Source organism: Ctenopharyngodon idella, chromosome 10 (assembly GCF_019924925.1).
Source record: "Ctenopharyngodon idella isolate HZGC_01 chromosome 10, HZGC01, whole genome shotgun sequence".
NCBI classification, from domain to species: domain Eukaryota; kingdom Metazoa; phylum Chordata; class Actinopteri; order Cypriniformes; family Xenocyprididae; genus Ctenopharyngodon; species Ctenopharyngodon idella.
The window spans coordinates 13799734-13811101 of NC_067229.1; positions in this window are offsets into that span (position 1 = coordinate 13799734).

An 11368-nucleotide genomic window follows, 5' to 3' on the forward strand; every position below is an offset into this window, starting at 1 on the left:
GCTAGAAGCGTGTCTTTATCTTGCACTGAGGGACCGTATGCAAATTGGCGTAATTCTATTTGTCGAAAGAGGCAGGGTAAGGCCTGATGTGACCAATAAAAAACCAAGAACCCCCACACTGACTCTTCACTTACAATTACAAATCTGTAAAGTTGTGAGGCCCCTGAGAGTCTTCAAGCAAATCAATTTCTCAAGGTCTTTCTTTCAGTTCCTTCTTATTTTGGGGGTCAAAGTCATGACGCCCTTAACATTACAAATGCAAAAAACGCAATACACATAGTATACACATTTAATAAAAAATTAAATATTATTTAATTAATTAAATTACAGTTTTAATTGTTAACCTTTAAATGTAATTAGGTCATTTAAAATAAAAAAAAGTCACGTCTAAGTGGTGTAAGATTCTTAAAAAACATTTAAAAGCTTGAAATAAATATAAAAAAACTGAATTACAAGGCTATCTATATATAGGCATAATCTTTTATTTTTAATTAATTCTTAATAAGCGACCTTTAATTATTCTTAAAAGCGACCTCAAAATAACATGATATTTAGCCCATGGAATGCGACTTTTACCTGGGAAGCCCCACCAAAAATGCGGATTTTACCCCCCGGAACGCGATTTTTACTGTGGGACCCCCCATGAAACGTGATTGGTCTAGTTTTGGGGTAGTTTTGAATAGCAACTGGGCGGATTTTGTTGTGAAAACCTGGCAACCCTGTAAATAATTCCTTTTTGATCATTACAGTCTACCCAAGGTTATCACAACCAGCTGATAAAATCACCCACAGTCTAAATAATTGTTTGATCAGCGCTTTGCACCAAATTAAAATGTTACTTTAAATCGAAACATTGTACACTATATTCACACAGAATGCCTCCTCCTAAACTAAAACACGGCTGTGTCATTGTTTGTCAACTTGAAAACCAACAACATAATGTTTGCCAATCACTTGCTCTTGGCAGGTCACAAATATCAGTGTGATTTCCATTCAGGGAGACGGTCAGTGGGTGTGTTTGGCCACCTTGAGTCCCATTGGCCAGACAGCAGTGAGCAGACAGACAGTTTTAAAAAAAATTCACGCAAATCACTAGCTTTTGAGAACAAATATACAGGTGTAGGTGTCTCACATATATCTCTACTAACCACAAGCAATTCTGAAACGTCTTATTGCGGCACTTCTCTGGATTTGTTTGTCTTCATCTATGAAAGTGCTAAACAAACATGCAACTCAGTATTTGGAATTAATGCTAAAAAGAAATACAGGAAAACACATGCACATGCCCTTTCATAAACACACTCCTACATGCGCATACCTAAACATTTACACTCTTTGATTACACATGTATAATATTTATACTCAATTTATACACAAATTTACACAAGAAAATGTTCTCACAAAAATATGAAATTGAATGCGATTGCTCTGGCACTACGGTTTACACATAACCATGTGCTTGAAATCAAAGCTGAAGTGATCCTGACATGTAAACATGATCCTGATCCTGACAAGTCATTTTGTTCAATGTTTTACAGTTTTGAGTTCCACATTTTGTAAACATTGATTTTTCTTTGAAATAAAGGCTCTTTATTGGCATCAATGGTTCCAAAAGATACTGACAGAATGTCTGCTGAATATTACACTCTTAAATATAAAGGTTCCAAAAGGGTTTTCTTTTGCAGTGATGCGAATAAGGTTCTTTAGTGGCATCGATTGTTCCATGAAGAACCTTTATCATCATGGAACCACAAAAGGTTCTTTATAGTGGAAAGAAACCAGAAACGGACCAGAAATGGTTCTTCTGTGGCATCGCTGTGAAAACACCCTTTTGGAACCTTTATTTTAAAAGAAGAACCATTTTGGGTTCCCCAAAAAAACCTTTCAATGAACAGTTCTTAAAAGAATTGAAGAACCTTTTTCACAATAAAGAACCTTTTGTGGTTCCATTAGGATAAAGGTTCTTCACGGAACCATAGATGCCGATAAAGAACCTTTTGTGAATTGGAAAGTTTCCGTTGATGATAAAGGTTCTTCACGGAACCATCAATGCCGATAAAGAACCTTTTGTGGTTCCATTAGGATAAAGGTTCTTCGCGGAACCATAGATGCCGACAAAGAACCTTTTGTGAATTGGAAAGTTTCCGTTGATGATAAAGGTTCTTCACGGAACCATGAACCTTGGAATTGGAAGTCTCCGTTGATGATAAAGGTTCTTCACGGAACCATCGATGCCGATAAAGAACCTTTTGTGAATTGGAAAGTTTTCGTTGATGATAAAGGTTCTTCACGAAACCATCGATGCTGATAAAGAACCTTTTGTGAATTGGAAAGTTTCCGTTGATGATAAAGGTTCTTCACGGAACCATTGGAGCTGATTAAAGAACCTTTTGTGAATTGGAAAGTCTCAGTTGATGATAAAGGTTCTTCACGGAACCATCGATGCCGATAAAGAACCCTTTTGTGAATTGGAAAGTTTTCATTGATGATAAAGGTTCTTTATGGAACCATTGGAGCTGATAAAGAATCTTTTGTGAATTGGACAGCTTCCATTGATGATAAAGGTTCTTCATGGAACCATCGATGCCGATATTTTGTGAATTGGAAAGTTTTCATTGATGATAAAGGTTCTTTATGGAACCATTGGAGCTGATAAAGAATCTTTTGTGAATTGGACAGCTTCCATTGATGATAAAGGTTCTTCATGGAACCATCGATGCCGATAAAGAACCTTTTGTGAATTGGACAGCTTCCTTTGATGATAAAGGTTCTTCATGGAACCATTGGAGCTGATAAAGAACCTTTTGTGAATTGGACAGCTTCCATTGATGATAAAGATTCTTCACGAAATGCCAAAGAATCTCTTTGCATCACTGCAAAAAAAAAACTTTCGGAACCTTTATCATTCAGTAGACATTAGGTAAATAACTTTCTCAGGAACGTGAGACACTTTATTTCATTCCTAATACATAGAAACTAACTTACCTTCTTAATTTAAAAATGTAGCTTGCTAAAATATGGAGACCTGTTTCCTGAGATGCTTAGTTTATGGAAAACCATTGCAATGACAGATTCACGCATCGTTCTGTTAAAAATAGTTTTTTGTCTTGAATGAAAAACCCAGACCCAACCCAGAAATTCCAAAGCAGACAACGCCTAACAACCACTTATGGTTACGGTTTAGTCACATATTAATCAACACTGAAATTTGGTAGTTTGCTGTGCGGAATGACATGTAGTTTCCTCTTAAAACTTAGTTACTATGATTTGTATATAACATTTCCAATGCAAGCCTCCACAAATGTGTTTATATTTAAATGCGTATTTAATTTCTGAAGCATTGAGAATATCTGTGTGCACTTGCATGGTAATGTTTAACTACAATTGCCATTTAAATAGACACATTTTTTGTTGCATGTATGAAGCACATTGCAAATTTGCATCAAAAACTTTGAAAACACATTTATCTTACACAGTTTGGGGAATTATGTTAACAGTGATTCCAAATGTTTGTGAGAGCACTAAATAAAACCCATCTGCTCAAGGCTGTGACTCAAACTTCCAAGGCTTTCATCTCTTTAGTCTTATCCTTCGTTCCCATCTCGAGTTTAGCAAAGGTTTTTGATTACAGAAATGAGACCAGTGCACAAGTCTCTTGAGCTGCATCTACTGTGCTTCATGTTGAAACATTAGGATTGCAGAGTCAGATCCCGGTGGGCATGAAGCTAATGCCCCTTTCAGCTGTGAATGTTGAAACTCTGTCTGCCTATAAACCCTCAAAAGTAGGAGTTGGAAAGATTCAGATTTGATGACTTTGTTAAACCTATAAAACATTTATATATATATAAAAAAAAGTACTAAGCTTATACTATGTAAAAAATCTTAATAAATGTTGCATAATTTAAGTAAATAATATGTAATTATTATATTTATAAAAATGTATTTAAATAATTACATTAATAAATATTTTATTAAATATATATTTTTTGAATGCTTAATACATTCAGTTATTTTTTTAAGGAACGCAATGACGTATTTAGTCCTTTTTATTCGCCCACAGTATTTAACCCACTTAAGAGGATGTGAGAAAGAGTCTATAATAATAATCAAAAGTCTCACTTCTTAAAATCAGTGCGTTTTGTAAGAGGTTTCTTATTATATTCATCATTTTTTTTTTAAATAGAATGTTTAATTTAGTCAGCATTCACGTCACTCATCGGAAGTCATGTTGAAATAATGGATAACGAAATTCCTAAATGTCAAATTATCACAAATAGCATATATGTGGAATAAATATGAATCGTCAGGCAGCTGTTATTCATACATTGGAACAGATGAAAATGCAATATGGGTTATGAAACAGGTGCCTTTTCCAAGGTGTTTTTTTTATTCTGTAAGATTTTTAAAATTCTATCAGACACATAATGTGTTTAAGTGTTTTGGCAACTTAATTCACTGTACTTGAAGTCATAAAACTACAACGTGCTTCATATAAAGGAAATTTAGTGCTGATATTTCTGCAGGCCATTTTTCAAACAACAACTGTTCAGTATACAGAAATCATGGTAACAGGGTTGACATTAAAGAGCGCTCTTTAAGATAAAAGGAAAGAATTAGTATTATTAGCCAATTATTTAGTAGGCCTGATGGGTTGATGGATAACCGGGGACAACTTTTAAGACTTTTGAGTAAGACTTTTAAGTAAATTGAAATGTAGGCTACATGTCGCCTAAGGAAAAAAAAAAAGAAAAAAAGAAAAAAAAAGAAAGAAATACTAAATGCAGTAAATAAATGAATATATAGCCTACATACATAGCCCAGACACCAGCTTTCGACTCCATACATTTTTTTTCATCAAAATGTGCATGTTTGCTACACCTTTAAATTCCTAATGTCCTTATGTATGTCTATGTATTTAAACTTATTCAGGATGTTTAGACTTTTTTACAGAGCAAATATAAGCTATAATCCTTCCGGCAGAATCCAGTCACGTGCTGTCGAGAGCTTTCACTCAGCTTGAAATAAGCCTCATTGTTTTGATTGCATTGAAGTGCGTGACTGCGAATGGCGAAGCCTAGTAGCCTACTACATTCAGGGTTCGTTAAAGGGGAACACGTCCAAAATGTAGGGTTTCATAGTGAGCAACAGCTGGTCAGCTCGCTGCTCTCAGAGAACTGTGGGAGAAATCCAAGTGTTCAATCTTTCCTAGACAGCTGGCCCCTGATGAAGAAAACCCATGTGATTCCCTTTGCACACAATTATTTTCAGGATATTGAAAGCGAGGTTGCGGAAGAATCAGAAAAAGAAACCTACAGTTGACTTTAATCCCAGTTGTGATATGAATCAGTTCTATAGCCTATGACTTTTAAAGGTTATTCATTTGAACTACAGCACATGCGACACATCAGGTCACGCGGCGTTGAATGCTGCATAGTGCTGTTTCATGGAATAACACGGCTGTCAGTAGGGGTCTCTGAGTTATGTTTTTTTTTTTTTTTTTTTTTTTTTTTGTCAGCGATATGCCGTACATTTCCCTCGTTCCCACCAGAGCATAGAGACCTGTTCCATATGCCACATCTGTTATGCCACATGTTGTATGTACGTAAAGCACGCGAAGAAAAGCTTATACCACATGGATGTTTTGCCTTAACTCTCGGTGCTATGTCGAATATTTCTCTGTAATTTGAGAAACGCTGCATGTAATTGCAACATTAGCGCAACGTTTGTGTACTACTCTTGAAAAAAAATCTATGTAAAATGTGTTTGGATCGTTTTTGTCGGTCCCCCATTTGAAAAACATCGCGAATCATAACCCATTTTTAGTTGCTATTTGACAGATAGGCTGTTGAAAAAACCGTGTTTTGAACACAAAAAGAGATGAAGCATGACAGGATATAGTAGGCTATCCATGTTACTGTCAAACACTCCAAAAATAGCTGGAACGCTATTCGAAGTCTTTTAAAGTCAGCTTTGTATGAGGAAAAGCAATGAGTCGTCACTAAAAGTCTTATCATTGGTTCATTTCAGGTAGCTGCTTGCACGGTCCATTTAAATGAACCGAATAAAAACGACTCACTGATTCATATTTTTCTACAAGATAGCTTGTAATTGAACAACTTGAAATTATGAGTAGCATTAGCTTGTAACCTACAGATTCAAAGTAGCCCCAAAAGTGATGGGGAGCCCTGATTTAATGCTAATTTGAAGTGATGGGGAGCCCTGCTTTTGATGCTAATTTGATGCTCTTATGTGTACAAGCTAATAACAATTTTGTTAGCCTCTAGAGTATCTACAGTAAAGTTACAGTTTCAGAGCAGCCACAGTGAGAGTTTCTGAAGATATCCTCGGCTGTGATTTATTTACCTGTCCTTGCATGTCTGTTTGGGTGTGTGTGCGCATCTTGTGAGTAATCGTAACATTTGATGTGTCTGATGCAGCAGCTTTCATGGGCCATGCATGCCACAGAACTCAAATGCACTTGGCACACAACACCAGGGAGTTTTTTTGCTCAGTGGGGACCTCACCAAAGACTACTGCAAACAATGTTTCACAATGTTTCCTCGCTCCCAGGAGCATTATACTGAAGATGGCAGCTCAATTTCTCCCTCCTCGTCTTTCACAATACTTCTGATTAGAGCATGCCAAGTTCAATTCCAGATGATTTGTGTTGTTTCTGGTATGCTGCCCATTTTAAAAGTGCCTTTTTCTCTGTCTGTTGAAAGCTGAAACTTGTGGTTCTGCATTATTTAATCTGAAGCTATATGTCTTTCTGTGCTCCCTTCCAAGAATTCCACAGAAACACAATAAGGATGTTTTCACAGCTTGGGATAGCTGTGTCCAAGAATACTCTCTGATGTTTAACAATTTGGATGCCTGCCACAGCAAAATACATCCAACTGTGCATTAATAACGTGCATCATGTCACCTAATGTATGAAGGTTTGGTTTAAGCAGCAGCGAGAACATCAGGTGATGTTTTTCTGTTTGAATGTGTGCTGTGCAGGATGCAGGTGGATTGTTTTCAGAGCAACTGAAAGAATGTTTTTCATGCAAGCAGAGAGCTCAGTTGGGAATAGGATGGATTAACTTCAGGAATTAGGTTGATAGATTTGGAAGCGATTTATGTTGGCAAGTCCACATTAATAGTTCCGTTAGTCATACGATTATGTTGTTTTGTTATTCATGTTCTTCTTTATAAAGTGTGTTAAACAGCTGCACCAAATGCATCTGCAAGTACCTGTCTGCCATTGGTTGAACAAACAGGTAGCCGGACCCCCAAGCTCTCTTTAGTGGAATTAAGCAGCAAAAGTTATTATTATTAATATTTTATTATTACATAGGCTACTTAATTACCGCCTTGAATTCAATGAAGCAATGTGTAAAATCTGAGAGATCACCTGTTGCAAAAAGTACCAAAGCAGCAAGATTTTACGCATACTTGGAGTCATTGCTCCCTCTGCTGGTCATTATGAAAATTAACGTAAGAGAACACGTTATAAACATGGCCTCATGAATATGTCCGTCTCTAATGTTTGCCAGATGCTTTTGTTTGGTTTTACGTTTTATGAAACAAGTTGCATGTTTTTCTTAATACAATTAAAATACTAATATAGCCTAAATATTTATTTATTATCTTAAATTAATTATTACTTATTGTTTTACTGTTCGCTGCTTGTAGGCTATTCTGTTGTTGTTGCTGTATTTTTGTATTGTTTATTTCAGTTATTTGTCATGTTGCATTTATATATATATATATAGTGTCCTAATATCTCATTTTAATATTTTTAAATGCATTAAATTGTGTAGGCCTAGCCATTTATTTTGTTCACATTCAGAAATTGGAGAGATTGGCCATGGAAAATGTGAATCTGAGGCGTTGAGCAGCTGAGGTAAAACTAGCCGCCGATCATGGTTGCCAAGTCCGCGGTTTCCCCCGCGAAAGTGGGATAGCCTACTTTTAAACTGTTGCGATTTGACATATTGCGTAAATTACTTGACTCAAATGCTTGTATTTAAATATTTAATATTCTGTTAATGATAAAACTGTGCTAGATGTTAAGTTTTGTGATCATTAGGCCTACAGGCTCCGGAATAGTGGTTTTCATTTAGCATATTTTAGGTATGAGAATGGCATATTTTGAGTTTTGATATTTGGGATATGGTCTTTGGGATACTTTTGGGCTATTTTTGATTGTCTTTTGGGTTAGTTTTGTTACACTGACCTGGCAACTTTGCCGCAGTTTAGCATCTCTCTCAAGTCAACTCATCTGTGTGACTGTGTCTGCTAGCCCGCTAATATAGCTACCACAAGGAGGCACATTAGTTTCGCTAGCGCTACAGTTAGATGGAATCAGTCGTCAAAATTTGCATAGGCCTTAACTGTTAGTGACAACTTTTCAATACAGACTTCTGTTCCAAACATATATGAATTTCTTTCTTCTGCTGAACACAAAAGAAGATATTTTGAAGAATGTTGGTAACTGAACAGTTGATGGACTTCCATAGTATTTTGTTTCATACTATAGAAGTCAATGGGGCCCATCAAAGAAATAAATAGGCTACAGGTTTGGAACAACTTAAGGGCAAGGAAATGATGACAGAACTTTCATTTTTGGGTGAACATCCCTTAACCTATATAGGTAGATTTGTAAAGCAAACTGGTGACCAAGTAATGGGATTACTCAACCAGATAGCTATATTATTGTTTTAAAGCTAGCTTGTTTCCCTGTTGCTTGTTTCCCTGTCACATTTGAATCGCTATTAAATACCAGAAAGTCAGAACTATTTACTAGGTAAATGCTTTTGTTTATCTGTCATTTTGCTACTGTTAAAATCAGGCTTGTGGCTGTGCTTTCTGTGCTCTTGTTTCTTTAAATCGAGTTATATCTTTTAACCGTTATTCCCAAGACAGGCAGCCAGAGGTTTGGGGAATTTTTACCATAAAAGGTCATGCTGAGCTGAGCTACGGTTTCCTGTGGGAGTGGCCTGTGAAATTCTGCCTGTTTCTCTCTCACTCACAATTACTCCCTCAGTCATCTCCTCTAGTCTTATCTCCAGCTGAATGCCTGCACTTCCCACAGAACAGATCATTCTGCACTTAAAAGTATGCACTCAACAAATACATCGACAGTTCAGAGGGAAGTTAAAACAAATGTCTGTGTGTGTTTGGGCTTGAGAGTGTTTAGCATATGTGCATGTTAGTGTTTGAGAAGCTACTTTACAATGGCTTGATAAGCTGCATGTAATGTGAAAAAGTTAAACTATAGTTAAGCTACTCTTTTAAAGGAAGTACTTGGCTAACAAAATTAGAACTAAAGCTACTTAAGGGGCACAAAGCAATGAGGGTATTTACTTTTCCCCTTCAGAATGTTCATTTTTATTGAAAACTGAAAAGGACACTTCACATCAACGATAACGATAATGATAAAGATTTAGTTTTAAAAATCATTCTAAATTTAAAAGAATAGCAGAGTTCACACCACAACAATAACGACAGAGAGGAATGCTATACTTTGAACCACTTTCAGAGTGATTTTTTCCAACTGATGAACAATAAAAACATTGACATAATCAGAAACCATCCTGCTTTAAAAAGCTCAAGCATTTAAAGCGGCAGATGACAAAACTGTGACTGGTTTCACAGAATGTTATTGTGTGTTGGGGTGGACACTAATAGTTATCGTTTAGTGTGAACAGGTCTTTAATGTCAAAATGATATGACATGGAACACCATCTTAGCGTTAGTGACATTCACAATCATTACTATGCGCATTAGCGGCCAAATACAGTAGTAGCAAAAAACTTTTTGTGTGTAATTGTTATCCTACGATATATGCATTCCAGCACATTTAGCTTAGAGTGTGTTTACAGGACGACAATGTAAAGGTTTTCCTTTGTTTTTTTTTTCACGTACAGAGGACAACGTTGTCAAAACGATCCCCATTCACATGGATCCGCGAAAACAACTAAAAACGCTGTATTATTAACGGTAGGCCAGTAGTTGGCGATGTCGCTTTATAAAGAAATATTACGCACCTATAGGCTGAACACATTGTTTTCACAAAAATAACGTTTTTGTTGTTTACATGGAGACGATAACGATACCGTTTTCAAAAAATTTCGTTTTCAGGCCCCAAAAACGCAGTTGTCATGTAAATGAACGGCCAAAACGCATAAAAAGTTTAACATTTTTAGTTGAAAATGGTGTTGTGTAAACAGCACCTTAGTTTAGTTTAAAGGTAAGTTAATTTCTATCGATAGCATTTGTGGCATGTTAATTACCACAGAAACAAAATTAGTAATGGGAGTAAATTGCTCTAAGCACTTTTTTATCATTCTGCCTGCATTAAATTAATTCCTATAGCATGTTTTTGTCCGTTGGTCAAGTTTACAAAGTACACTTTGTGTTGTACTCTTCCGTTAAACTACTTCCATGATGGGGCATTGCTCAATTACATGACACACATTCATATTTCCCTTCATCCTTAAAGCTCAGCGGGGCAGGCATGAGTAAGTAATGTTGAACGAACGCCAAAGGACATTACGTCTTTTCCTTACAACAGTGCCTAAGGGAGGCCAACAAAGACAGGGCACACTGGAGTGGGTTGCAGGTGCCAAACATCTGTGTATGGCTATGATGTCATATGTAACGATGACATGCGGAGGACGTCAGAGAACTGTTTGTCTGGAGCACAGGTGTTTTTGGAAACTCTTCTCAGAATGTTCATCCAGGTGTTATGGAGAGTGAATCATCCGTTTGACAGGTAAGTATGTCTGAGGTACATGCTGAACATGTCTCACAGTTTTACCACCTTGATGCTAAAGTTGTAGTTTTTGGCATGGCGGGAATTTAAGCATTCGTTTACTAAAAATGTGAAAAATGAGAGCTTATGACAGAACATAAAACTTAAAACCCTATTTAGAAGAAACTAAACAACACTTTTTGTTGTAATTCATAAAATGTCTAATAGAAGGGCTAGTGTCCAGCAGCAGTTAAAAAAGCCAGTTGGAAAAGAGTGTTACACTTCAACTCTGTTTTTCAGTGCCAAAACACTTAAACCCAACGGTTTCGCCATTTAGCACTTTGGGTCTCAACAACTCTAAATCAAGTGTGTGCAATTGCTTTATGTCAGTGAAAGGACTAGAAAGTGACTTTGCTTGCTTTCTAATGTAGGTATGATTAACCCTTGTTTTTTTTCCCCTTTGGATTTAAAGATTTACTCGTATTTTGATTCAACAATTTATTTATTTGTTTGTTTTTAATATTTTCCATGGTTGCCAGAGTGTGGGGTTGCAAATGTGTTCTGAGTGGGTTTTTGCCAAGTCAAATCGATCCACCTTCAAGTTTCTGTAATATTCTTTTCATTGAA